The sequence below is a fragment of the Ovis canadensis genome, chromosome 23, assembly GCF_042477335.2.
Source record: "Ovis canadensis isolate MfBH-ARS-UI-01 breed Bighorn chromosome 23, ARS-UI_OviCan_v2, whole genome shotgun sequence".
NCBI lineage: Eukaryota > Metazoa > Chordata > Mammalia > Artiodactyla > Bovidae > Ovis > Ovis canadensis.
Genome location: NC_091267.1, coordinates 62,799,462 through 62,806,374, shown reverse-complemented (window position 1 = coordinate 62,806,374; position 6,913 = coordinate 62,799,462).

The window sequence follows — 6,913 nt, the reverse complement described above, 5'->3', positions numbered from 1 at the left end:
ATAACAAATGACCATATGAAAAAATGCTCAACATTATTAGTCATTAAGCCAATGCAAATTAAAACACAAGATTCCACCACACACTTGTTAGTGACTGAAAGTCAAAATACTGATCATAAGTATTGATGAGGACATAGAATTCTCATACATTGCTGCTGGGACTGCAAAATGCTACAGCTCCTTTGGAAAACAGTTTGGCAGTTGCTTAAAAGGCTGAACATGCAGCTGTCATATTATCAGCCATTTCTCTGCTAGATACAAACCCAAGAAAAATGGAAGCAGATATCCTTCCAAAGATCAGTACCCAAATGTTCATGGCAGCTTCATCTGTGAGACAGCTCCAAGTCCATGAAAAGGTGCATGGATACACAGATGGTAGTACATCCACATAGTGAGGTGAAAGTGAAAGTGAAGCCGCTCAGTCGTGTCTGACTCTTCGCAACCCCGTGGACTGTAGCCTACCAGGCTCCTCCCTCCATGGGATTCTCCAGGCAAGAGCACTGGCGTGCGCTGCCATTTCCTTCTCCAGGGGATCTTCCCTACCCAGGGATCGAACCCGGGTCTCCCACATTGCAGGCGGACACTTTAACCTCTGAGCCACCAGGGAAGCCTATAGTGAGGTACTACTCAGCAATAAAAAGGAAGGGACTATTCCATGGTTGGTTAAGTCCATGGGTTCAGAGGAACTGAGGACAGGGATGGCTGACTATGAGTTATGCTTGGATTAACCTCCACCTTGTTCAAGGGTCAACTGTAACCATACAGAAACTTCTTTGTGAATGTTCACAGCATCATTATTTGTAATAGCCCCAAATCTTAAAATAACCTATTGTCTGTCCACTGATGAATGGGTAAAAAATGATGGAATTTATTTAGCCATTAGAAGGAAGTAGTGATACTTGCTACAACCTGTGAACCTCAAGACATGATGTGAAAGAGTCAAGCACAAAGACCACACACTACGTCTCCATTACGACATTTGCATTGGCAGCCTGTAGATACAGAAAATAGACTGCTGGTTGCCCAGGGTTGTATAGAGAGGGTGGGAAAGAGGGGTGACTAGTAATGGGTACAAGGTTTCTTTGAGAGTTGAAGAAAATGTTCTAAAATTAGCTTATGGTGATGGTAGCATGACTCCCTTATTGTTGTTCAGTTACTCAGTCGTGTCTGACTCTTTGCAACCCCAAGGACTGTGCACACCAGACTTCCCTGTCTTCCACCATCTCAGAGTTGAATCAGAGATCCCATTCAACCATCGCGTCCTCTATTATCTGCTTCTTCTCCTGCCTCCTTCAGTCTTTCCCAGCATCAGGGTCTTTTCCAATGAGTAGGCTCTTCACATCAGGTGGCCAAAGTATTGGAGCTTCAGCTTCAGCGTCAGTCCTTCCATTGAATATTTGGATTGATTTCCCTTTAGGATTGACTGATTTGATCTCCTTGCTGTCCAAGGGACTCTCAAGAATCTTCTCCAACACCACAGTTCAAAAGCATCAATTCTTCAGCACTCAGCTTTCTTTATGGTCCAACTCTCACATCCATACATGACTACTGGAAAAATCATAGCTTTGACTAGATGGACCTTTGTCAGAAAAGTAATGTCTCTACTTTTTAATATGCTGTCTAGGTTTGTCATAACTTTTCTTCCAAGGAGCAAGGGTCTTTTAATTTCATGGCTGAAGTCACCATCTGCAGTGATTTTGGATCCCAAGAAAATAAAGTCTGTCACTATTTCCATTGTTTCCCCATCTATTTGCTATGAAGTGATGGGACCAGATGCCATGATCTTAATTTTTTGAATGTTGAGTTATAAGCCAGCTTTTCAACTCCCTTAGTACAATTAATAGCCATCTAATTGTATATCTTCAAAGGGTACACTTTATTATATGTAAATTGTAGCTCTATTAGAGCTATTTTTAAAAATAAAGCTGTTTTTTAAAAAATAAAAGATTACTAATGCATACAGAAACATGAATATATCTCAAAATAATTATGCTGCATGAGAGAAAGTGGACAGGAGAACTTACTCTACCAACATTCCACTTACAAGACAGTCTAAAGAAAGCAGGTCAGTGACTGACTGAAGAGATGGTGTGGGGAAGGATTGCCAAGGGGCATGAGGAAGATTCTGGAAGGGATTGCCATGTTCATTACCTTGATTGTGGTGATGAGGTCACAGTTTTATGATGGCTTCACATAGAAAAGCGTCAAATTACGTGATTTACACAAGTTCCATGTCTGGTGTGTCCATTAAAACTTAATGTGTAAAAGTGTTTAATGAAGAAGTGGTGGAGGGCGAGGGGTGGGAGGAGGAGGCTGGAAGGAGATGTATTAATAGTTGACTTTAAAAAATGCACAACCTAAAAGTTGAGCATTATGTTTTATTTGGCAGACAAAACTGAGGACTTCAGCCAGTAGACAGCTTCTTAGATTTTTCAGAGGGACTGCTCCAAAGAGGCAAGAGAGGAGCCAGGATATACAAGAGTTCTGCAATAAGCATCAGAAGATTACTGTTAATTTAAAGAAAGCTAGGACTTCCCTGGTGGTCCAGTGGTTAAGAATGTCCCTGCCAATGCAGGGGACACAAGCGCCATCCCTGGTCCAGAAAGACTCCATATGCCACCGGGCAACTAAGCCAGTGCGCCACAACCACTGAAGCCTGAACGCTCTGGGGCCCGCGCTGTTTGACAAGTCACCACGATGGGAAACCTGAGCACCACAACTAGAGAAAGCCCCCGCACAGCAGCAAAGACCCAGCACAACCGAACGCTAAATGAATAAATTACTTTTTAAAATTAAAACAAAAGTCAAACCAGACATCTCAAGTTAATGAACTTAGTTGTTTTCTGGGTATAAGAAGATGCAAGAACCTGGGCTCATTGAAATCATTCCTTCAATCTGAACCTTACTTATCTAGGGGCCAGTATCCTGTATATCCCACTGTGAGGCCCCTCTGGGTACACCACTGGCTGGATGGCTGAAACATCCTTTGTGGATCTGGCAGGCAACTTTTTTCCCTTGTATTCTTCTAACTAATCTTTATTTCTTTGGTTTAAAATCAATGTGATTTTTAAAAATTGTATTGACATATAGTTGATTTACAATGTTGGGTTTAATTTCTGTTGAACAGCAAGAGGACTCAGTCATACATTCTTATTTTCCATTATAGCATATCTCACAGATACTGAATATAGCTCTCTGCTCTATACAGTAGGAACCTGTCGTTTATCCAGCCTGTGTATGCTAGTTCAGGCACTATTTCTCCTGCACATAATAAAGAAGCTCGCCTTGAGGGAGGGAAGAGCAGTAGTGCTGTTGGGTCCCCAAGAGAATGAACTGCAGGGCTTGTGAAGCCATGTTGCCAAGCGTTTCTTTTTCTTTACTAATTTTTATTAGAGTATAGTTGATTTACAATGTTATGTTATTTTCCACTGTACAGCAAAGTGAATCAGTTGTGCATATATATATATCCACCTTTTAAATCCTTTTCCTATGGAGGCCATTACAAAGCATTGAATAGAGTTCCCTGTGCTATACAGTAGGTCCTTATTAGTTATCTATTTTAGTCGTGTGTAAATGGGGTTGCCTTTTGGTCAGCCAAAAAGAATCCGACATTAAGAGTTTGGGGCAACCTAGTCAGAAAGAACAGATGTGCTTGTCTAGAAAGGACACAGGACCCCCAGGAGGACTGATAGCTCTGACCGAACAAAGAAAATGAGCTGAGGTCGCGATGGAATACATGCCTTCGCAGTGACTGGCTGAGGAGCGGGCCTCGCAACTAATCCCACTGAAGTTGCCCCGGGAGAATGACCAGGGCAGAAGCAGAGACATGCTTACTTTTAAGTGCACTCTTAGCGTCTCCATTCCAGGGAGATTATCCCACCCTCTGCCCCTGGCCTCAACGCTTTTAAGTTTCTATATGGCATCTGACTAGGATCACACGTCTCCTGGGAAAGTATAAACACAGTTAAGTGTGAATTCCTTTGGGCTGAGACAATTAATGCTGGTCCAGATACCTCTGCTCCTTGCTGGACTGAAGCCCTGCCTGCTTAGACCTGTCCTCGATTCCAGACTCTTCCAGCAGCCCTTTCCCAGCACAGCACATACATGCACTGATATGATGTAAGGAAAGTCAAGGTTACACGGTATCAATAACCACAGATATTTAGGAAAGCAAATGACTTGAACCCTTGTTTATATTTGTTTTACAATCATTCCTTTGATTTTCTTAATAAGCTTCTTTTTAAGGAGAGACTATTGCCAACTTCTAGATAAACCCACAGTTAGAAAAGACAACTTTGACACCTTTCTTCTCTCCAGGCACCTACTGCTACCATGGAAATCACTGGGAAGGAAAGGGACAGAAAAGAAATACTGAGGCTCAGAGGATCTACAGGATCAGGAGTGGAGGAGTGAAATCAGCTATGGAAACTCAAGAGTACTTTAGGGGGTTGTTTAGAGAAAAGATTCCCAAGGACTAGCCTGTCTGTAAGGTGACCACCTTGACTCAATGTTTTCCTACCCTAACAGGAAACTTTCCCTTTTTTAAAAAATTTAAATTTATTTAATTGGAGGCTAATTACTTTACAATATTGTATTGGTTTTGCCATACATCAACATGAATCTGCATGGGTGTACACGCTGATGCACTCAGCTGCTTCAATAATTTGAACTAACAAGCATCTTTTTTTTTTTTTTAAACAATAGCAGTAGCTCTGTACTGGTTAGAGGTCTATTAGCCATTGATATACATGAGCAGGACTGAGTTCAGTTCAAAGCTTCCCATGAAGCCCTTGAGGATGTCAGCTATTCTGAGTAAACCAGAGCCTGGAGAAGTAGAAAGTCAAGGCAGTTTGGAAAATGGAGCCTCTGAGGGGTATGGGAGGGGAAGTGCTCGGCGCAACCAGAGAACTTGTATCAGAAGCCAGGAGAGGAGGCACCGGAGCAGGAAAGAGGGCAGAAAAAGAACAGGAACCCTCAGCCAGCAATAGAGAAACCACTAAGTAAAGGATGGTGGTCCACCCATTATATGGAAATTTCAGCCATTTAAAAAGTGATCATTATCCAGTGCTCCTTGACAGCCCAGAGGAGAGAGATGGAGTCGGAGGTAGAGGGGTGGGTACGGAGGGAGGTTCCCGAGGGAAGGACATATGTATCCCTACAGCTGATTCATGTTGATGTGTGGCAGAAACCAGCACAATTTTGTAAAGCAATTATCCTCCAATTAAAATAAATAAAGTTTTAAAAAATAAATAAAATGAAAAAAAATAAAAAGTGATCATTAAACTTTATTGCAACAAGAAAAATACTCCCGTCACAACTTACAGTGAAGAAAACAAGAGACATAAAAAGGAAACATCAGAGTCTGACAAACTCCGGTGGTGACTGGTTTAGTCGCTAAGTCACGTCCGACTCTTGCGACCCCATGGACTGCAGCCAGCCAGGCTCCACTGTCCATGGGATTCTCCAGGCAAGAATACTGGAGTGGGTTGCCATTTCCTTCTCCAGGGGATCTTCCTGACCCAGGAACCAAAGTCGGGTCTCCTGCACTGCAGGGAGATTCTTTACCGACTGAGATACAGTCAGCTCCTATTTAAGCTCCCTATTTCAACAAACTTTATCTAGTTCAATACTTGAACTAGGGTCGACCTTGAAAGAGCTGGTCTTCTTTTCCCCCTCTTTCCGGCATCCTGACTCAGAACCCAAGTGCGTTCCATTACTACCTTATTTCAGCTCTGTGGGGCCTGTGGTCTAGCAACACTGGGAATATAGCTATAGTTTCTAGCACCGTTTCTATGGAGGAAAGCTTGAACATTTTCAACATTCAATTTAAAAATGAATGTTTATTCATAAATTACAGAGGCAATGGCACCCCACTCCAGTACTCTTGCCTGGAAAATCCCATGGATGGAGGAGCCTAGTAGGCTGCAGTCCATGGGATCGCTAAGGGTCGGACACGACTGAGCGACTTCCCTTTCACTTTTCCCTTTCATGCATTGGAGAAGGAAATGGCAACCCACTCCAGTGTTCTTGCTTGGAGAATCCCGGGGACGGAGGAGCCTGGTGGGCTTCCATCTATGGGGTCACACAGAGTCATACATGACTGAAGCGACTTAGCAGCAGCAGCAGCCTAGAAGTATAAACTTTATGCTCATATTCATGCTCATTCACATTTGACTCTTTGCAACCCCATGGACTGTATAGCCAACCAGACTGCTCTGTCCATGGGATTTTCCAGGCAAGAAAACTGGAGTGGGTTGCCATGTCCTCCTCCAGGGGATCTTCCCGACCTAAGGATCAAACCCGAGTCGCCTGCATCTCCTGCATTGGCAGGGGGGGTCTTTACCACTGAGTCGCCAAGAAGCCCTTACAACCCCTGTTGTTGTAGTTTAGCCACTGAGTTCTGTACGACTCTTGCGACCCCGTGGACTGTAGCCCGCCGGGCTCCTCACCCATGGGATTCTCCAGGCAAGAATATTGAAGTGGGTTGCCATTTCCTTCTCCATTATAACCCTTATAGCATTGTGCAATATAGCACAATTTATATTGTTCTTTTAGTAACAACTCTCTTCTTCTAGGCAGATTTGACCAGACTGTGTGCTTTTTCTCACCCTCCGCCCCCACCCCCGCCATCTATTCTTGGAGATGGGGAAGGGGGCCTCACTCCCAACTCTTTCTAGGGCCCTCTCATCTCTCTCCAGCAACTATGACACTTGCATGCAGCCTCTGCATGGCCTGCCCTGCCCTGCAACCCTGACAACATTTCTAAGAAACATGCCTTGAGGGGAAAAAAAAACACTGAAGCAGTTTGAACAGCAAGTTGGAAATTGCTCTTCTCATGCTTAAGACCATTCTAGGCCATTGACATTGACATGGATATTCTAGGTCGTTGCTTAAACAACAATTTATTTTCTCA